This window comes from Hevea brasiliensis, unplaced genomic scaffold (assembly GCF_030052815.1).
Source record: "Hevea brasiliensis isolate MT/VB/25A 57/8 unplaced genomic scaffold, ASM3005281v1 Scaf15, whole genome shotgun sequence".
NCBI classification, from domain to species: domain Eukaryota; kingdom Viridiplantae; phylum Streptophyta; class Magnoliopsida; order Malpighiales; family Euphorbiaceae; genus Hevea; species Hevea brasiliensis.
In genome coordinates this window covers 156,275-179,682 of record NW_026614641.1, presented here as the reverse complement: position 1 = coordinate 179,682, position 23,408 = coordinate 156,275, and the positions used below count along the sequence as shown (strand labels likewise).

General features: G+C 37.8%; 1 non-coding gene across 1 annotated transcript; it reads left to right on the top strand.

The window, feature by feature from the left end:
* Positions 1-6,515: 6,515 nt before the first annotated feature.
* LOC131176521 (small nucleolar RNA R71) lies at positions 6,516-6,622 on the top strand. The gene has a single exon (XR_009146543.1). It is a non-coding gene; the product is annotated as a small nucleolar RNA R71 (small nucleolar RNA).
* The last annotated feature ends 16,786 nt before the right edge of the window (positions 6,623-23,408 follow it).

Genomic DNA, 23,408 nt, shown 5'->3' with positions numbered 1-23,408 from the left:
TGGAACAAAGATGAATTGGAGGGCAATAGTGGTGACAAGGCGTCCAAGCACTATGTGCCCAATAAGCTGATGGCAAAGGCATCGGAGATGGTTGCACAGGGAAAAACTAGTGCTGCACCACTGCCCAGTGACCATGCACCATAGGAAAAATAACTCATTGGCGTTGACAACGCCAAGGCTGTCTCCACGGCCCATTATGGTGTGGGCGGCAAACCGATGCATGTATCGCAATGCCAAACTAGTGATGCCCGTTGATTTGAATTTGCTGGAGTTGTAGGGCTCTGTGTTTAGTGCAATGGAATCCCAAAAGTTGATGTTATTGTACAGGATGCAGTTCCTTGGGATTTCTTAGTGGTCAGTACTGTCAAAGCCAAAGATGGCATTGAACTCATCTATATTCATTACCCGGTCTACACCAAGTAGGCGAAACTCGATTCTGCCCCTGTCTTCCCTGTCAGTGGACCATAAGTTGGCCTTAAAGCTACCTAAAAATTCCAGCGTTGTGTCTTTGTAGGCCGAAAATTGGAGTTGGGCAATCCTTGTCCACCCAATGCTATCAAGTAGCCCATTGATTTCTTCTTGCAACCTGATTTGCTCTAAAAGCGAAAAGTTTATGTATTTGGTGGAGAATATTTTTGGTGAATGAAGTCGGGTGCACATTGTTTTGTGGGCGTCATCTCCAAATCCCTAAGGAATAGAGATTTTGGGTTATGGAGTAGGTTGTGGTTGTAGTTGTGGTGGGGGTGGGGCTTGTTGATATGGTTGTTGAGTGGCTTCCCTCGTTCTTGGGCTTTGGGTTGGAGGCTAGGGTGGAAAAGGTGAAGATTCTCCCCTTTGTCGTGAAGAAGAGCCGATTCTTCTTGCAAATCTCTTTGCAGGAGCCATGGATGTGTTTTTTGGGGAGGAGAAGAGTATGATTTTGGTGAAAGAAGATGAGATTTGAGAGGTTTTTATAGGCTAGGAAGGGAGTAGATGAAGGGTTTTGTGTTTATGAAGGGTTTTAATACTAGAGGTGTATTTAAAGAGCTGTTAGGACTCTTCGTTTCGCGCCCCTGGAGTCGCATCTGCGACGAGATGCACAGGGCTTGTATCACTACATGGGTCCCGACATGTAGGGCCGTGTAAAATTCTGCTTGGAATTATTGAAATCTATCGTAGTACACGACCCGTGTAAATTAGCTATGGGACCCGTGTAATTTCCTATCTCTCGGATTTCTTTACTGGATATGTTACACGGCCCGTGTAAAATTCAAGGAGCCCCGTGTAACCTTCTGTCTCTCAGTTATTCTGCTAGAGACATTGCACGGTCCGTGTAATTTGGTATATGGACCCGTGTAATTTTCTGCCTCCCGAAGGGTTGACATTGCATGAAATTTATAGACTTTCAGAAAGTTACACAGGGCGTGTACTATCAGTACATGACCCGTGTAAGTTTCTGGTTTCTCAAATCTTTGGCAAATGAAAAGTTTATAATTCTAACACATGAAATGGATGCAAAGATTAGCAGTAGATTTAATTCCCCGGTTTTATTCAATTGTCCCTTTTGTGGTTTTGACTTGGTGATTCCCTTCCTCTTTTGATGTCTATTCCCCTTTTCAAGAATCCTACAAAATGAAATGCTAATGAGTACGAGACAAAAATTTAATATTGAATAAAAAGGAAAAGAAGAAAGGTTCAGAAAAGTTTTGGGTTGCCTCCCAAAGAGCGCTTGTTTATAGTCCTTAGCTGGACTTTGCTTGTTTATGGTCTGTCAGTAGGAGGATTGAGAGTGCAATTTACTCCCATTTCTATGGGTTCTCCCTGAAAGTAAGGCCTCAGCCTCTGCCCATTGACATTGAATGCACCTGAGGTTTCGCTCCATACCTCTATTGCTCCATGCGGGAAAACTTGGGTGCCCTTGAAAGATTTAGACCGTCTTGATTTCAGCTTCCTTGGAAAGAGTTTCAATCTAGAGTTGAATAAGAGGACAAGATCTCCTTCTTTTATCTCTTTCCTTGCTATGTGCCTGTCATGCCATCTTTTGGTTTTATCCTTAAAGATTTTGGCATTTTCATATGCATAATGTCGGATTTCTTCCAGCTCATTTAGTTGTAAGAGCCTTTCTTCACCAGTAGCCTTGAGATCAAAGTTTAGTACCTGAATTGCCCAGTAGGCTTTATGCTCAATTTCAATAGGGAGATGGCATGATTTTCCATAAACCAGTCGGAAGAGTGTTGTGCCAATTGGGGTTTTATATACAATGCGGTATGCCCATAGTGCATCATCTAGCTTCATGCACCAATCCTTCCTGGATCTGTTTACAGTTTTCTCCAGAATCTGCTTTAGTTCCCTGTTTTATATTTCTACTTGACCACTGGTTTGAGGATGATAAGGTGTGGCCACCTTGTGAATCACTCCATACCTTTTTCAGTAGTGTTTCGAATTGTTGGTTGTAGAAGTGGCTTCCACCATCACTGATTATTGCTCGTGGTGTGCCAAATCTTGTGAAGATATTCTTCTTAAGGAACTTGGTGACCACTCTTGCATCGTTGGTTGGAGTTGTAATAGCTTCTACCCATTTTGACACATAATCAACTCCAACCAGAATATACTTGTTTCCATGGGAAGAGGAAAATGGTCCCATGAAGTCTATTCCCCATACAACAAACAATTCTATCTCAAGTATATTATGCAATGGCATTTCATTCCTTCTTGAACTGTTATCTGTTCTTTGGCATTGATTACAAGCTAGCACAAAGGATCTTACATCCTTAAATAAATGTAGCCAGTAAAACCTTGCTTGTAAAATCTTGGCTACGGTCTTTGAAGTGCCTAAATGTCCTCCATATAGTGATGAATGGCAGTGATAAATGATACTTTCCATATCTTCCTCTGGTATGCACCTTCTTATCAGCCCGTCATTACATCTCTTGTACAATAGTGGTTCTTCCCATAAGTAATATTTCACATCATGTAGGAATTTTTTTCTTTGCTGATAAGTCATGTTTGGAGGTAGTACCCTGCATACAAGAAAATTAACAAAGTCAGTGTACAATGGAGCTTTTGAGAATGCAAGTAATTGTTCATCAGGAAATGAATCTTCAATTGGCAAATCTTCGAAATTTTCCATGTACTCCAGTTTTAGTCTAGAAAGATGGTCAGCTACTACATTTTCAGGTCCCTTTTTGTCCTTTATTTCAAGGTCAAATTCTTGTAGGAGTAGAATCCACCGAATCAGTCTTGGTTTTGCTTCCTTTTTGTTCATAATGTACCGGATTACAGCATGATCTGTGAATACAATGACTTTTGACCTGATGAGGTAAGATCTAAATTTGTCCATTGCAAATACCACTGCTAGGAATTCTTTTTCTATGGTAGCATAATTGATTTGTGCATCATCGAGTGTCTTGCTAGCATAATAAATAGCATGGAGCTTTTTATCTTTTCTTTGCCCGAGCACTACTCTAACTGCAAAATCGCTCGCGTCGCACATGGCCTCGAATGGTAGCTCCCAATTCGGTGGCTGCATTGTTGGTGCTGATATTAGGGCCTCTTTGATTCTGTTAAAGGAGACAAGGCAATTTTCATCAAAATCAAAGGGAACATCTTGGTTTAACAAGTTATTAAATGGCTTAGCTATTTTGGAAAAGTCCTTGATAATTCTGCTGTAAAATCCTGCATGTCCCAAAAAGCTTCGTACTCCCTTGACTGACGTTGGTGGTGGCATGTTTTCAATGATCTCAATTTTTACCTTATCTACTTTAATTCCTCTTTCTGATAGCAAATGTCCCAGAACTATACCTTCCCTTACCATAAAATGGTATTTTTCCCAATTTAGGACCACATTTGATTATTCACATCTTTGCGACACCTTAGATAAATTAGCTAGGCAATCATCAAAAGTAGTTCCATAGACAGAAAAATAATCTATAAAAACCTCCATAATATCTTCAATATAATTAGAAAAGATAGCCATCATGCATCTTTGAAAGGTAGCAGGGGCATTACAAAGACCAAAATGCATTCTCCTATATATAAATGTTCCATAGGGACAAGTGAATGTTGTCTTTTCTTGGTCTTCTGGGTGAATAGGAATTTGAAAGAATCTCGAATACCCATCCAAGTAACAGAAATAAGAGTGTTTCGCTAATCTTTCTAGCATTTGGTCAATGAAGGGGAGGGGGAAATGTTCTTTTCTGGTGGCACCATTTAATTTTCTATAATCTATGCACATTCGCCAACCAATGACTACTCTAGTCAGGATTAGTTCATTGCTTGCATTACGGATAACCGTTGTCCCACCTTTCTTAGGAACTACATGTACTGGACTAACCCATTTACTATCAGAAATTGGGTATATGATACCTGCATCCAGAAGTTTTAAAATTTCTTTCTTGACTACCTTTTTCATGTTTGGGTTAAGTCTTCTTTGGTGTTCGATTGTGGGTTTACTGTTTTCTTCCATGGGTATCCTATGCATGCAAATCGAAGGGTTGATTCCCTTCAGGTCTTCTATTTTATACCCTAATGCTTTGCTATGGATCCTATGTTCTCATAACAAATTTTCCTCTTATAACTTAGACAGGCTAGCATTGATTATAACAGGATATTTAGAATTTGAGTCCATAAATGCATACCTAGCGAAGATGGGAGAGGTTTAAGCTCTACCTGTTTGGAATTTTCCTGGAGCTTACCTTCGGTTTGTTCCTCCTTCAAATCCTCCATCTCGGAAGCCTTAGCTAAAGGTAGGGGTGGAGGAGCTGCCAACTGTTGTGCACATGCTGCTATTTCAGTATTTTCATCATCCACTGTGTGGCTGCGCACAATACATGCTTCAAGAGGATCATTAGGATGTATCTTATGAAATTCCTCTTTAACTTGTTCGTCAATTATGTCAACCTTAAAGCATTCATCAGGTTCAAATTTGTATTTCATTGTGTCGAACAAGTTGAACTCCACTTCTTCTTCTCTTACCTTGAGGGTTAATCGTCCATTTTTGACGTCTATGATGGCTTCGGTGGTTGCCAAGAATGGTCTTCCCATTATGATGGGAATTTGGACATCTTCTTCTATCTCAAGGACAACAAAGTCCACTAGAATGAAGAATTTGCCCACTTTGATAGGGATGTTCTCAAGTATTCCTACAGGATATTTAATGGATCGATCAGCTAATTGCAATGAGATTGTTGTGGGTTTCAGTTCCCCAATTTCCATCTTTTTCCATATGTATAGAGGCATTAGGCTGACGCTTGCTCCAAGATCGCAGAGGGCCTTGTCTATTTTCTTGTTACCAATGACACAGGGTATGGAGAAGCTTCCTGGATCCTTTAACTTTAGAGGCGGTTTGTTTTGCAGAATGGCACTGCATTCCTCTGTTAGAGCTACTATTCCGTAGTCTCTAGGTTCCTTTTCTTTAACAGAATTTCCTTAAGAAATTTAGCATAAGATGGCATCTGAGAAAGTGCTTCAGTGAAGGGGATTTTAATGTAAAGTTTCTGTAAAACTTCCCAAATTGCTTGTCCAATTTGGCTTTGTGAAATCTCTGAGGAAAAGGTAGGGGAGGCTGGTATGGTTCTGGTAATTTCTTTGTCTTCCTTGCTTCCTCTTCTTGATTTTTCTTAGCTTCTTCCTCCTTTTTCTCTACTTGGTCTTTAGATTTTTCTATGGTTTCCTTTATCGATTCTACCTCTGGTTGTACTAGAGTTCTCCCACTTCTCAGTGCAACTGCCTTACAATGCTCCCTTGGGTTCATTTCTGGTTGACTGGGTAGTTTGCCAGTAGCCTTACTTGAAGAACTTGCCTACTGAGCAATTTGATTCTCTAGCATCTTGTTATGGGTAGCAAGTTGGTCCATTCTGAAAGTCAGCTGTTTAATCAATTTAGTTTGTTGTTGTTGTTGAGCTGCTGGGAATCCTTCCATCATGGTTTCCATGGTCATTTTCGGTTTAGGTTGTTGAGGTTGGAGAGGTAGCGATGGCTGTGCAAGGTTCTGACCTCTGTTCTGAAATCCAGGGGGTGCTGGAGATTTGTACCCTTGTTGCTTATTTATTGGCTAGTTCTGCTAACTGGACCATGAGAAGTTTGGGTGGTTTCTCCATCCAGGGTTATAAGTATTTGAATATGGATTGTTTGGCTGCCTCTGGTTGAAGTTTCCTCCATTATTCACATGGTTCATCTGTTCTGTAGGTTCATTGAAATTGCTGTATTCTGAATTCATGTACCCTCCTTCGTAGCTGCCCTCATGTTGACTATTTGTACCAACTGCGTTGGCTTGCATTTTTTCGAGTTTCTTTGTGAGCTTATCAAACTGGGCATTTATCATGCTCAGGGCATCTATTTCTAGGACTCCTGCAGTTCTTCTTGCATTTCCTCTTTCGTTTGACCACTCATAGTTATGGTATGCAACCCTTTCTAGGAGTTCAAGTGTTTGTGGCACTGTTTTCTCCATTAGATCACCCTCTGCAGCTGAATCAACTGTGCTCCTTGTAGAGGATAGTAATCCATTATAGAAATTTTGCACCAATAGACAATCTTCTATGCCATAGTGTGGACATTCCCTCTGTAGGTCTTTATATCTTTCCCATGCGTCATAGAGTGATTCTCCCTCCTTTTGTCTGAAGGTGTTGAGCTCAAGTCTCAGCTTTGTAGTCTTTGCAGGTGGGAAATACCTTGCTAGAAAAGCTTGAGAGAGGTTTTCCCAGGTAGTGAATGTTCCAGCTGATTGATAAAGTAACCACTTCCTTGCCCTATGAGGTTTTCCCAGGCAGTGAATGTTCCAGCCGATTGATAAAGTAACCATTTCCTTACCCTATCTCGAAGGGAGAATGGGAATGCTCTGAGTCTTATTGCTTGATCATACACTCCATTCATCTTGAATGTATCACATAGGGCAAGAAAACACTGGAGGTGATAGTGTGGGTCCTTTGTTAGTGAACCTACAAACTGGGTTTGTTGAATCATTTGGAGCCATGTTGGTTTTAATTCAAAGTTGTTGGCTTCCACTGTGGGTCTAGTGACACTGGGCTGAAATCCTTGGATAGATGGAGCTCCGTAATCTCTCAAGAGTCTTGGTCTATCATTATTATCGGCCATGGTTGGGAATTTGGGATCTCCTTGACCGTGCTCTTGATGTTTCCTTTCCTTTCTGATGGCTTTCAGTGTTCTGTCTATTTTTGGATCACAGTCCAAAATTTCTTCTGGCTTTGTTCTGGTCATATACCAGATCGGGTACCTAAGAGAAAAGAAAAGAAATACAACCAATAAAATAAAATTAAATAATAAATATAATTGCCTAAATCAGCTAAATCGCCTATTGCTTGATATTACTAAAAACAAAATTCTCCGGCAATGGCGCCAAAAACTTGTTTCACTATTTTGCAATTACCGCAAGTGCACGTATCGCTAACAAGTAATAAAGTGATAAGTAGAGTATCATTCCCACGAGGAATTTTATTTAGTAAGTACCAATCTACACAGAAACCTTGACTGTCTAAGCTATCAAATACTTAGGGAATGAAGTTTGTTAACTTTAAACACTAAAATGGTAAACTTAAAACAAAATGATTTATTTGAAGCAATTCTGGAATTAGGATTTCACACTTGAATTGTAACACCCCTCATCCGAATACAGTGTAGCCGAGCAAGGCATGCTACAATCGGTGCCGGAGCACCCTAACTTATCTTACATTATTTTTTCTAAATAATTTTGAATTCATTTAATTTAATATCAATTATTTTTCGACGGAGAAACCAGCGGAGTTTCCCCTATTTTATTATCGTTTGGCGTATTTCAATATTCACCTGTTTGAAATTTAATTCAACAATATTTCTAAAATAAAATCTTATCCATGTTAATCATAATTATCTCATCAATCATTCTCATAATTTTCTCATATTTCAAATCTCATCCATACCTTTCAATTTCATAATCATTTCCATTCATACTCAATTCATATGTAAACATTCTCAAATTACATAAGAAAAATTTTCAAATTTCCTTAATTTACATAATTTACAAAATAATTACAAAATTTCATAATTTACATCATAATACAATATCTAGCATTTTATACAAAATACAAAATATGATCTATATGGGCCCTATCTATATGCATTGCTGAAGAGGTGATAACCTTGAATACTTGAACATACGCATATCGAACTCCCAAAATTCGATCAAACGTCCATTGGGTTCTAGCTTGATCCTGCTTGAAGAAACAATTCCATCGCGCTAAGCATTGCTGCTTAGTGGTGCAATAATATAACAAGGAAATAATATACAAATAAAGATAGAAATAAAACATAATTTAAATAATTAAAATTTATTTATACTTCACATGCGATTCTAAAATTTAATATGTTTTATCCTAATTTAGTCTTCTTTGGAAGTGTTTATTTCGCCAATGTACAGTAATAATGTACAAAGAAAAATGATCTAAAAATAATAAATTTATGCTTATATTATCATGTAAGTCACATTTGCAATATTTATGTATATTATAATTTTCTTTGCTAATCTTTTAGCATTTTCTTAATACTTTCTAAGTTGTCTCAGATTATTTCATAATAAGTAAATTTTGATATCGGTCCAGTTCATTTCGATTCTTTCTAATAAATAACTATTCTAATTTATTTTAGGTCATCTTACTCATTTATTTAATTTCTAATATTTTTAATTACTAAGATTCTTAACTTATTTCAATAAATTTCACTGCCCAAGTAACCTATGACAGGCTGACTAACTGGATAACGGGTCGTTGGCACTGGACACCGCGGTGCCTCGGGCCGTCATACCATGGGACGCAGAACGTCAACCACGTATGCAGTCAGTATGGCTACAGAGCCATGATAACACATAATCGGGCATAAAAGCCATGAATGTTGGCATAATGCCATGAATGCGGGCATAAAGCCATGAATACGGGCACAAAGCCTTTGCAGTACTGCTAAAACAATACCCTATTGGCATGCCAAACTATCCAATCTGACACACATGTCTAGGCAATACAAGGGCACATAATATCATTAAATATTAATATATTGTGTTTTATGACTTTATTATTTCATGATAAATTTCATAATTTATACATTCATCATAATATTCATACATTCCTTACATCATTCATATTGATCACAATTCACAACAATGGTGTTCATAAACCATTGTACTCAAAACATTTTTCCTTTCTCTTATAAAGAAAACTAATGTTCCATTCATATTTTCATGTGATTCATTTATTCATTACAATATTTATATGAATTCATAACTCATACAAGGTGTTATTATCTTATTTGTAATGGAAACATAAATCCTAATATAAACCTCATCCTATTTATACTCAACAATCCATCTAGTTTAATTTCATTTCATATTCAAGTGGTATTACTTATATTTTATTAGACCTACTAGTAAGGGGAATACAAATCTTAATCATATACTCACATAACTTAAATGTTTATTAAGTCATTTAGGTAAATTACTATTTCTATTCCAAGTAATCCATGAATGTTTCATGGATTCCAAATTTCATATCTTAATTTCCTCTACCAATTTAGTTATTATACTTTGTGTCTTTGTATTACTATTCACAACACTAGTCACTCAAATTGTTGAATTTTTAATACATAATAATTTATTGAACCTAAGTTCTCCAAGATACCACATTTTGCATTCAAAATTTGTTGGTATTGCTTGCCAATACCATTTCCAAGCTTAATGTTAATTGGGCAGAATTTTCAGTTTTCATGCCTTGTCTTTACTGTTTCATTGGTCAATTTTCTAGTGAGAATTTGGCAAACTGATCAAAATGAAAGTTGTTCCTCATTTTGTCTAGTTGAATTTCCTTTTTTTAATCACTCTATTTGGAGTTTTGTAGCTCAAGTTATGGCCTAAAAACCATGACTGGCCGGATTGGGCAGAACCCAAAATTCTGGGTAAAATTATTTATGCCAGATTTGGTAACTCAAGTTTGGTTGGCAATTTGACTAGGTTATGGTCATACTTTGGGTCAGGTTTCTTCATGAAAGTTGTTGGTCTATATCTCAACTTGTTGCTGGTAAATTTCAGGTCAATTGGACCTTGCTACATTGAGTTATGACCAAATGACCAAATACTGTTCATTTGGTCATTTTTGCCCAGGCAGATTGCAGGTCACCCGAATTAGGGCAAACTTTTGGTCAAGTTGGTTTGGTTTTCTGGGCATGGTTTCTTCACCAAAGTTGTGCCATTATGTGTCTAGTTTCACCTCCAATTGGCCTTACACCAATTGAACCTATACATCTCTATTTATAGCTGCCCAAACCTGCTGGACTCACAACCAGTCCTGCAGGTCACCAAGGGCAGCATGCCTATTCACTCAATTTCCTCATGTCACTCATTTCTAGACCAGAAATGGGCCTCCACCTTATTAATTTCTACATGTAACTTCATTAAATCAAAGCATGCTTAATCATTTTTCCTCTAAAATTTGTAGCTCATGCAATATACATGTTACTAGAATTAATAGTGCACTCAGTGCACAATCAGCATCCAGAAATAGGGTGCAAAAATAATCACCATAATTTATAGAAACAAGATTTCAAGACCATATTTTCCAGAAATCAACCTTCATATGTTTAACTCAATCTCCAATTGGAATCACATCAAAATCAGATCGGAAATTTCAGAACTAATTAAAAAGGTGCAACCTATCCAGAATCCAGTACATGCAGGATAGTAGTAAGGAAATGCAAAAATATCAACCAGCAGCTACCTCAATTAGCTCTTGGCCATAACTACAAGGTTTTAGAGCATTCAATAAGCGTTTCAAGGACTCAAGAATCACATCATTTCGAGTTTTGTGGCTCTAGTTATGATTTATTGAAGGTGGCTGTCCTGTTGCAGGAAATCAGCAGAACAGAGTCCACATCTGAGCAATAAAATGTTTTGTCCTCAAACCCTAACCTAACATTAGAATCAGGTCTGCCATAAAACTAGAAAGTTTTAGAAAATTTCTTAAGGTTTCTTTTGACGTAAAAATCACCCTGATCTGAGATCTCTAACTCCAGTTATGAATTTTTAAAATTTACTATTCACTCATATACTGTACAGATTCCAGATTTTCACTCATCTATAATTTCCTATGGCACCTAGTTGTAGGATTTACTAATTTCTTTCATAAAACACAGAAATAACTATAAGTTAAAGCACTAACCTTTGTGTGTGTCAACCCAAGCTTGAAGAAAAATCTTTCTCTCCTTTTCTTTTGCTGCCTTAGGTTTGTTCTAGTTGCAAGGAGCAATTTTTGTGAAATCAACAAGTGATTTTATGGTGTGTTTACAAGGAACTTTTAGAGAGAAGTAAAAGCATCCGTGGAGAATAGAGAGGGAGAGAGTTTCGGCTGGTTGAAGAAGAAGGGCAGCAGATTGTTGTTTTTCATTTTAACTCATTTTATCCCTTTTTAATTAGTTTATATAGTGTGTGTTACAATATGATTGGTGGAGGACCTTTAATGACACAATAATGATGCCATAATTTATATTTTATTTCATTTTCTTTTCTACTCATTTTCAATTAAATTTTTAACAATATTTATTCACATTTTAGATCATAATAATTATTTACTTAATTGGACAAGTCGGTTAAAAATCACCCCTGAAGGCGAAATGACCAAAATGTCCTCCGTTTGGCTTAACAGGCTAAAATTATCTCTACCGATTGAAAAATTTTTCTAAACATTTTCTTTGCATTCTAATGTCATAGAAACCTCAAAGACTCTTCTCTGGAGTCTCAAAAATTATTTTATGAATTTTCTCCTGGGTCTAGGGCTCCTAGTTGCGAGAACCGCAACTTCTCACTAGGTTACCCATCGCTAGGATACCGGCTCATTTAACTTGGTTGTATTTTATTTCTAAATTTTTTTCTAAATTTTTCTTATTAATATTTGAGTTATTTATGACTCCTCACTCTAGTCTAATTATTTTTCTAGACATTTTAGCTCCCCAGACCGACACCGGTCACCGGAACAGTAAAATGTGCGAAATTACCACAGTGAGGGTGTTACATGAATCATACTAGGGATGTTATCTTGTTTATTTACTGAATTTAAGGATCGTTTTCCTTGATGGAAATCAGTCCTAAGCTATTCCAAATCCTCTCTCAAGGCATCTAGGGTGTATTCTAATTAACTCGAACCCTACTTTCGTGGTGATCAAATCAATTAAAATCCTTTAAGACCTTTGACCAATTTTTAGGTTCCACAAAGGTATCAGCCTATGTCTAGGTCAGAATTCCTAGGTTTAAGATCTCAATTTTCTAATGTTAATCTTCACCTTTCAGTCCTTCAATTAACATCTATAATCATAACTAAGTAGGTACCAACACATAGCATGCTTTAAGATCACAAGAGATTAAATCAAGAAATGAATCTCAAATCTAATAAATAAAACTCAGTGTTCATCCATAATAATAATTATAAGAGCTACTCTCCCAAATCCAGAATAAGAAAACTACTCACTCATGGTGAGTTCAGTAAATGTCATGATAAAAAAGTAAAAACAATAAAAAAAGAGTTATGCAAAAGAAATAAAGTAATAAAATTTTGTCTAAGGAGATGAAATGAAGAAACCAAAGAGAGTTCGATCTTGTGGAGCTTCAGCTGAAAGACTTCTTTTGGTAGTGATGTAGAGCACGACAACAGCAACCTTCAGTAGCATTCCCGACATCAGTGGCCGACCTTTTTTCCTGGTGTTTTCTTCTCTATTTATATTGGTTGCTCTAGGGTTAGATCATTCTGAGTCCAAAAGGCTTTAGGAGTCTCATTCGAATCAGAAACAGGAGGGGAATTTGAGTCAGAAAATAAGATGTAGCATAGTACACGGCCTGTGTGTCACTACACGGGTCCCGTAAAGTAAGGCCATGTAACTTGCTGGAGGAGAATCGCATGGTCTTGTTTTGGCACAGAAAGTTACACGGGTTTGTGCCAACTACATAGGCCTGATTACACGGGTCGTATACTATTATTCCCATAAGGATCTTCAAGCCTACGCTTGGCAGAGACTTACACGGGTCCCTGCAGATTACATGGGTTTACTTACACGACCCGTGTACTTGTGCTTCTCATCGATTCTCTTGGCTTTTTTTTGGCAGGGAGTTACACGGGTCTGGTGCTTGGTTTACACGAGCTGTATACTTTCTATCAGCAGCAATTCTTTGTCTTTTTATCTCTCCAAGCTTTCCTTTGCACATCCATCCTTTGGGGCTTCACTAAAACACCTGAAATAATGCAAAAAACATGGAATTAAGGGCTTGGCAAGAGAATTTATGAAAACTAATGAAATCAACTACTATGCATGAAAATACTTGTCTAAATGTTATGATTTAGAATGCAAATGTGCTTAAAAACATCTATACAATTCAAGTGTATCAGAAAATGAACACAAAGTGACCTAAAATTGATTTGAATCTAGGTAACAAAATTCTAGACTTGGAAAAATGACCATATGAATAGTGATTGTTCAAATGGGCATAACTTTGTGTAGAGAGATCCAAATGACCTGATTCTTGAACCCTTGGAAAGCTTAGACATATTAAAACAGCTTTTATGAAGAATAAAAACCCAAATTCTGAACATAACCTAATCAAATTGCTAACCAAATTTAGCTCATCAAAACTGCCAGAACCAAAACTCCCCAGAAAATTCTGGACATTGGCCAATCCGACCAATTATGGTAAAAAAGCCATAACTTGAGCTACAAAACTCCAAATGGAGTTATTCAAAAAGCAAATTAAAGTAGAGACATTAAGAAACAACTTTGGTGAAGAAAGGTTAGCCAAAATCAACTGTAGATTGGTTCAATGGAACAGTAAACTTAGGTGATAAAAACTGAAATTGTGGATATACTTCTAGAAAGACTTGAATTGTAATTGGCAACTAATGCCAACAAATTTATAACCCAAAATGTGGTACTATCATGAATTTAGAATTTGTATTCCTATTATTTATGAAATATTCAAAATTTGCATGAATAGTAATATAAATAGTAACCACTATGATACAAAATGCAAAGAACAAATACGTAAGATGCAAATATGCCCATGTATGCCTAGTTATGATTGGTTTGGATAGATTGGCATGCTAATAGGGTTCTGATTTGTAGTACTGCCTATGGTCTTGTGTCATTCTGTTATCATGGGTTTCATGCCATTCTATTATTATGGCTTTTAGCCATTCTGTTACATAATGATTGATATGGCTTTATGTTTGATTTCTACTATGGCTTTTTAGCCATTCTATTGCATACATGGTTGACATTATGTGTCCTACGGTATGACGACCCATGGCATAAGTGTGTCCAATGCTTGTTTACCCACTTATCCAGTCCAGTTAGTCTGTTATAGGTTACTTTGGCAGTGAAAAGTATTAACGAGATTAAAAATGTATTGAAATAAAGTAAAGGAATTAAACAATAAGACAAAGAAGGAAAACAAAGATAACAATAAAATAAATGTTCCCAAAATTCTATAAAATTTTAAATGATGTCTAAAATCATTATAGGATCAACCAATAAAATACTATAAAGAGTTGATATCTTAAATTTTAACTAGCCTTTAACTAATCTAAAATTTATTGAATATGCGTTTTCCTTTAGAAGCACTATAACTAGGAAATTATTTCTCTTATTTGTATATTGTATTCTCTTTGTATTATTACACCACTAAGTAGAAATGCTTAGCTCGTTAGATTTTTCATCGCGTAAGTACTGAAAATAGAGATATAGCCCGATAGTCATCAGACTGAGATTTTTGGGAGTTCAGATTTGCAGATAGTGTCCAGTGTTACCTCCTCGTTGCAGTGCATTTTGGTAGGGCTTGCATGTATTATATTAGGGAATTTTATTTTTATTCATTGTAATTAATTTTTTGGAGTTATAATGTGAATTATCAATTTGTATAATTAATTTGTACATGATGTAAAATAATAAATTTGAAAATTTCATGTATAAGACGAGTTTGAATTTGATATGGATGAATTTATGAATTTTATGGAAATGAATGTGAATGGAAATGATTGTATTATTTGAATTTGAAAATATTGAAGATATTTTAAACAAGTGAATATGTTAACACGACAAATGTAAATAAAACAAGGGAAACTCTGCCTGTTTTGCCACTTAAAAAAAATATTGAGTTTGAAAATATAATAGGGTTAAAATTAATATGGAATAAAATAAGATAAGATAAGGTGCTCCGGCATAGATTGTAGCATGTCTTCCTCAACTACACTGTAGATGAGTAAGAGGTGTTACATTTATTGGTATCAGAGCAGAGGCTTAGGTGTTCCTAGGCATAGATAGCTAGAAGATGATAGTGTGCATAACATGCATTGCATTCTATAAGAGTCGAGGTGACACTAATACAGATCTATTTCTCTATTTGTTTTAGGTTAAGGTATAGACTCTGAGTCCCAAAAAGCCATAGAGGAAGAGGTAAAAAGTGATGCCTCGGCTGGGGGTAATATTGGTGACAAGGGAGGTCCTGCTCCACCAGTGGTTGAAGGGCCTGCACAACCGCAACAGGCTTTGTTTGACCAAATAATGGAGTTCTTTAGGAAGCTAGTAGGGGCAATTCCACAACCACCACAACCACAGCCATAGCAGAAGTCCCATTTTGAAAGGCTCTGAAATTATGGAGCTATAGACTTCAAGGGGAAAAAGGAGAATGATCCGTCTGCAGCTGAGTATTGGCTAGAAAGGACAGAAAGAGTCCTGCAGTAGCTCCACTGTACCCCAGAATAGTATATAGAGGGTGTTGTATCCCTACTTCAGGAAGATGCTTACCAGTGGTGGAAACAGTCTCACATGAGGTTCAGCTAGAGCAGTTGACATGGGAATTCTTTTTGGCTGAGTTCAGAAAGAAGCACATTAGTAACGTCTATTTGGAAGAGAGAAGGAGAGAGTTTATTAGTTTGAGGCAGAGACAATTAATAGTGTCAAAATATGAAAGGGCATTTGTAAGGTTGAGCCAGTATGGTAGAAAAATAGTTCCCACTAAAGCTGACAGATGTAGAAGATTTGAAGAAGGTTTAAATAACAATATCAAGTTATATATTACAGCTTTGAGGATTACTAGTTTCCCTCAGTTGATAGAAGCTGCTTTAAATGTGAAAAGAGTCAGGAATAGTGAGCAAAGCCATAAAGACAGGCAATGTAAGAGGGAATTTAGACCAAGGCAATCAAGTATGTCGACTGATAGTAAGAAGCTTGAGGGTTCACAAGACTAGACACAGGGCCAGAGAAGCCAATCTGGAGTATCTGTGGCTAGTTCCCCAGATACAGTAGTAAGGGGATCGACCCCAATGCCAAAATGTGTGCATTGTGGTAGGAGACACAAAGGGGAGTGTCGACTGCTGACTAGAAGGTGTTTTAAGTGTGCGGCTATAGATCATTACATAAGAGATTGTCCCCAGAGGAGCGGTTCAATAGCTCCAACACAAGCTGATAGACCTGCCCTACATCTCAAAGGGGTAGGAAAACTGGTAAAGGTAGCTAATACAATACAGAAGGCTGCTTTCTGAGATAGTTGAAAGGTCCGAAGCTAGAGTAGCGCCAAAGGTATATGCCATGGAGGCTAGAGAAGAGTTGAATCCAGATATGGAAGAGGCAATACAAAAAGTGGAGAAGCAAGGAGGTAGTAGTTTCTCAACTACATACATCATGTAAATTTTAAGGATGAAATTTTTGTTAAAAGGGAAGAGTTATTGTGACATCCCTTACCCGTCTACAGTGTAGCCGAGCAAGTTATGCCACTCAGTGTGTCGGAACATCAATTCATGTTTTAATTTCAATTTATCCCTTATTATTTATTTATTTACAATTTTTGAAAAAAATCTATATTTACCGCAAATTTTATAGAAAATCCGGCAGAGTGCCGGCTATATTTTGGAAAAGGTTCTTACGCACTGCTTAAAAACACTCCCAATATAATTACAATCTCAATCTCAATCATTTCTCAAATCAATTCAAGATTCCAAAATTTACATTCAACTCATATTCACCAAGTTCAATGAGAAATACTCATATTTAATTACGAACACGGTTCATAGATAATTCTGACAAAAATATAAGTACATGAGTTTATAATGTACATAACAAAAGTTTACAAAATACAAAATAACAAAATATCAAAATATCCCGGATGGCCTAATGTCCTACCAAATGCCTTGCAATGTGAGGTGACTCGAACTCGAGTGCGGATATGATGGCTCACCCAAGATGCGGTCCTTTGGACTCCCGGCTAAATCTCGATTACTGCGCATGGCAAGCGACGCTAAGCAATTCTGCTTAGTGGTGACAATATAAAATAGAATAAAATAAAATATAATAAAAGATGCAGAATGTAGGTTTACATTTTTGGGTGGACTAAATTTCAAATATTTATTGCAATATTATTCGATTAAAGTTGAGTAAGATTTATTAACACTGCCCGAGTAACCTATACTAGTTGATCGGATGGATAAATGGGTAACCGCACAGGGTACTAAGTACCTCGGACCATCACACCATCGGTCACATTGTATCTCCCGGTGTGCAACAGAACAGCTAATAAGCTGTAATAATTATCGGGGGTTAAACCCAAGTATAACAACTCACTGTCATAGCCAAAGGCTATTATGTTACAGAATGGCATGGGATGCCATGAAATACAGAACGGCATGAAGCCATATGCGATCGCTAACAGAACCTATTGGAATGCCAACCTATCCAAACCAATCACATTAGGACTACTAGGGCATTTAACACTTTTAATTTGTGTAATTCTTTGAAATTGAAATTTTAATGATTACTATTCATTTCATTAGTCAACCAAAATGTTGACTTTTGCATTGACAATAGGTAAATTAGGTTAAATATCATCAACATACCACATTTTACATTTTAAACTTGTTGGTATTGGTTGCCAACACCATCTCTAAGCTTAATGATAATTAGACAAAATTTTCAGTTTTCATGCTTTAACTTTACTGTTCCATTAGTCACCTTTGCAGTGGTATTTTGGAAAAGTGATCAACATGAAAGTTGTTCCTTATTTTGTCTAGATGAATTTCGTTTTTTGAATCACTCCATTTGGAGTTTTGTAGCTCAAGTTATGGCCTAAACACCATAACTGGCCGGATTGGGCAGATTCCAAAATTCTGGGCAAAACTGATTCTGCCAGATTTGGTGTCTCAAGTTTGGTTGGCAATTTGACTAGGTTATGATCATAATTTGGGTCAGGTTTCTTCATGAAAGTTGTTGGTCTATATGTCACCTTGTTGCTGGTAAAATTTCAGGTCAATTGGACCTTTCTACATTGAGTTATGGCCAAATGACCAAACACTGTTCATTTGGTCATTTTGCCCAGGCAGAGTGCAGGTCACCCGAATTAGGGCAAGCTTTTGGTCAAGTTGGTTTGGTTTTCTGGGCATGGTTTCTTCATCAAAGTTGTGCCATTATGTGTCTAGTTTTATGTCCAATTGGACAAACACCAATTGAACCTCTACAATTCAAGTTATGGCTGTCCAAACAGACTGGACTCACAGCCACACCTGCAGGTCACCCAAGGCAGCCACTCCAACCTCAAATCCCACAACCCAATTCACTTCATTTCTGGTTCAAACCAAACCAAATGGTCACTAATTGACCATTAAAACCTACTTCTATCATCACAAGATCAAAGTCTCATTTTCCTCCCTCCAAACCCTAACTCAACATTATCAAATTTGCATTTTCACTTTATTTCTTCAATCTACTTAGCAAATACACATTGTGGGCAGCCCCAATACCCTTTTAACTTCATTAAACTCAACACCATCAAACCCTAACCATGGCTGCCAAAAATAAGGGATGGAATACCAATGTCTTTCATCAAGTTTCTTTGTCATTTAATCACCAATATAATGCTTAAACATGGAATTGAATTTAAATTTAAGGTTTTGGTCACTAACCTCTTTTAGCTCAAATCCAAGCCAACCAAAACTTTAATTTTTCTTCAAGATTTTGCTGCCCAAAGCTTCCTCAAGGTGTGGGGTGAATTTTTTGTGAAGACAACTAGGGCTTTTATGGTGTGGAAGCTAGGGAAAATCAAGCTTGAAAAAGCTTGTCCATGGAGGTTAGGGAAAATTGGTTTACGGCAAGGAAGAAGAGGAAATGGAAATCTGATTTCTTTCTCTCATTTTTCAGCCCATTTTGTCTTTTAAACATATTTATGCCATGTGTCAACACTTGAGTGGGTGAAGGCACACTAATGACATCATGTGATGTCATAAATTCCCATTTAATTCATTTTTTTTTCTTTTCTTTTCTACTCATTTTCAATTCAACTTTTAGTAATATTTATTCACATTTTATGTCATAATAATTATTTACTTAACTGGACAAGTCGGTCAAAAATCACCTCTGAAGGCGAAATGACCAAAATGCCCTCCGTTTGGCTTAACGGGCCAAAATTGTCTGTACCGATTGAAAAATTTTTCTAAGTATTTTCTTGGCATTCTAATGCCATAAGAACCTCAATAACCCTTCTCTGGAGTCCCAAAAATTATTTTATAATTTTTCCCCCGGGTCTAGGGCTCCTAGTTGCGAGAACCGCAACTTCTCACTAGGTTACCCATCGCTAGGGCACCGGCTCATTTAATTTGGTTGTATTTTATTTCTAAAATTTTTGCTAAATTTTTCTTATTAATATTTGAGTTAATTATAGTCCCTCACTTTAGTTTAAATATTTTTCCATACATTCTAGCTGTCCGGACCAACACCTATCACCGAAGCAGTGGTATCTGGACTAGCTAAAGTGAGGATGTTCTGACTCTTCCCCTCTAATAAAATGTTCGTCCTCGAAATTTACCTGATGCATCCAGTTGAGGGAACTGTTGCCTCATCATCTCTTCACTTTCCCAAGTTGCCTCCTCGGTGTTGTGGTGCTTCCAAAGCACTTTCACCAGTGGAATCTGCTTATGCCTCAACTCTTTTACTTCCCGAGCCAGGATTCGTATGGGTTCCTCTTCATATGTCAAATCCGGTTGTACTTCAATTTCTTCCATGGAGATGACATGTGAAGGATTTGAGCGGTATCGTCTCAGCATAGACACGTGGAACACATTGTGGATCTTATCCAGCTCTGGTGGTAAAGCTAGCACAGAGGCTCTTGGTCCCACACGTTCAATGACTTCATATGGGCCAATAAACCTAGGGCTCAACTTACCTTTTCTTCCGAACCTCAATATTTTCTTCCATGGTGAGACTTTGAGAAACACTTTATCACCAACGGTATACTCTATCTCTTTTCTCTTCAGATCGGCATAAGACTTACATCTATCTGAGGCAATCTTGAGTTAGCTTTGATTATTTTCACTTTTTCCTCGATCTGTTTCACAGTGTCCGCCCTACCAGCTTATCTTCGCCCAATTCAGTCCAGCACACTGGAGTTCTACATTTCCTCCCATACAATGCTTCATACGGGGCCATTTGGATGCTAGCTTGATAGCTATTGTTGTATGCAAATTCTGCCAGTGGAAGATATCTATCCCAACTTCCCTCAAACTCAATGACACAACTCCTCAAAGATATCCTCAAGGACCTGACATATATTTCATATTATTATTATCATTTCAGTTCAATATTTGCATTAGTTCAATTGGTTTCTGTTGTTTACCTGGATTACTCTTTCTGATTGCCCATCCGTTTGAGGATGAAAAGCTGTGCTGAAATGGAGTTGTGTGCCCAAGGATTCATGCAACTTCTTCCAGAATCTTGATGTAAACCTTGGGTCTCGATCAGATATGATAGAAAGTGGGATTCCATGCAGTCTAACTATCTCACTGATATACAATTCTGCTAGCTTCTCCAGTGAGTAGTCAGTCCTAACTGGCAGAAAATGTGCTGACTTCGTCAATCTATCCACTATTACCCATACTGCATCATGCTTTCTTTGGGTGAGGGGTAGACCACTAACAAAATCCATAGTGACCCGGTCCCATTTCCATTCAGGTATGTTTATAGGCTGTAACAAACCCGATGGAAGTTGATGTTCTGCCTTAACTTGCTGACATGTCAAACACTTAGTCACATAGTCAGCTATATCCCTCTTCATACTGTGCCACCAATAATGAGGCTTCAAATCATTATACATTTTTGTGCTCCACGGTGCATAGCATAAACACTAGTGTGTGCTTCATTGAATATTAGTCTTGATTCCCATCATCCGTACACACACTCTTCCTCTGTAGTATAGACACCCATTTGCTTTCATCTCATATTCGCTTTCCTTCCCCTCAGAAATTTTTCCCACAATGGCCATTAGTTTATTATCTGCCCTCTGCCCATCTTGTATTTGCTGTAGTAGGGTTGGCCTCACTTGCAACTCAGCCAAAATAGCTCCATCTTGAGCTAAGGATGACAGTGCATTTAGTGATCTTAAAGTCGTGATGGACTTCTGCTCAAAGCATCACCACTACATTTACCTTCCTGTGATGATAATCTATCACACAATCATAATCCTTCAGGAATTCAATCCATCGCCTTTGTCTAAGGTTGAGCTCCTTCTGGGTTGGCAAATATTTTAGACTCTTGTGGTCTGTATAAATGTAGCATTTTTCACCATATAGATAATGCCTCCATATCTTCAGTGCGAAGATGATTGCTGCTAATTCCAGGTCATGAGTAGGGTAGTTCTGTTCATGTGGCCTTAACTGCCTGGAAGCATAGGCAACCACTTTCCCTTCTTGCATCAATACACACCCTAGCCCATTATGCGAGGCATCACTATAGACCACAAAGTCTTTTCCTGACACTGGCTGTGTTAACACTGGTGCTTCTGTCAACATAGCCTTCAATCTCTCAAAACTGGCTTGGCACTTGTCGTTCCAGCTAAATTTCACATTCTTATGCAACAACTTGGTCATTGGAGCAGCTATGAGAGAGAACCCCTTCACAAATCGTCTGTAGTATCCAGCTAGCCCCAAGAAACTTCTGACCTCAGTTGTATTTCTAGGAGGCTTCCATTCCATCATCGCTTCTATCTTTTGGGATCTACTCTAATCCTCACGGTGACACTATGTGTCCAAGAAAGGAGATCTCACTCATCCAAAAATTACACTTGGACAACTTAGCATACGACTTCTTTTCTCGCAGGTTTGCGTAACAATCCTCAAATGTTCATCATGTTCTTCCCTGGTCTTGGAATACACCAGAATATCATCAATAAAGACCACTACAAACCGATCTAAGTATGGATGGAAGATACGGTTCATAAGGTCCATAAATGCTGCTGGTGCATTTGTTAACCCAAACGGCATCACTAGAAATTCATAGTGCCCATACCGAGTTCTGAATGCAGTTTTTGACACATCTGTATCCTTTACCCTCAGCTGATGATATCCTGATCTGAGATCAATTTTTGAAAATACACCGGCTCCTTTCAACTGATCAAACAGATCGTCGATTCTGGGCAATGGATATTTATTCTTCACAGTTACTTTATTCAACTGCCGGTAATCAACACACAATCTCAAGGTTCCATCCTTCTTCTTCACAAATAGCATCGGAGCTCCCACGGTGACACATCGGCGTATGAACCCTTTATCAAGCAACTCTTGCAATCGAGTTTTCAACTCCTCAATTCTGGTGCCATCCTATAAGGAGCAATAGAAATGGGTGTCAGATCTTGTGACATTACCTCAAGAGCAAACTCGACTTCCCTTTCTGGTGGTAAACCAGGCAACTCCTCAGGAAACACATCTGGGAAGTCTCTTACTGTGGGTATATCACACAAGTTCGGCTTAGCTTGCCTAGTATCAACCACGTGTGCTAGGTAAGCTTCACAGCCTTTTCTCATCAATCTTCTTGCAAATCGTGGTCGAGATAACATTGACAGAAATCGCCCTTTCACCCACAACAGTTGATCTCATTACCCTCGTAAGTTTTCAGAGAAATCCTCTTCAATTTACAATCAACTATTGCCCGATGACGTGACAACCACCCATTCCCAAAATCACGCCAAACTCGTGGAAGGGCAATTCAATTAGGTCGCCGAGAATTCATACCTCAATCCTCAACGCAACCTTTATACACCTTATTCACTACCACATCGTGGCTCAGTGGATTTGTGACCGTAATGTCTTGATCACTCTCTCTACCAAACTCCTCTCTATGGGTAGTTTGATGCAAATGTAGGAATGAGTGGATCCTGGATCCACCAATGCATGTCTGAGAAGTGTTGTAGAGGGAAAACGCACTCGATGACATCCGGCATCTTGCTCCTCCCGAGCTCGATGGCATAAGCCCTAGCCGGCATTCTAGTGTCCGGCCTCTCACCGACTCTGATGTGCCTTAGTGATGGACCAGCCTACCTCAGTTTACTGGCTTCCTACCTCTTTGTGGTGCAGGAGCAGGTCTGTTAGTTTGTGTTGGAGCAA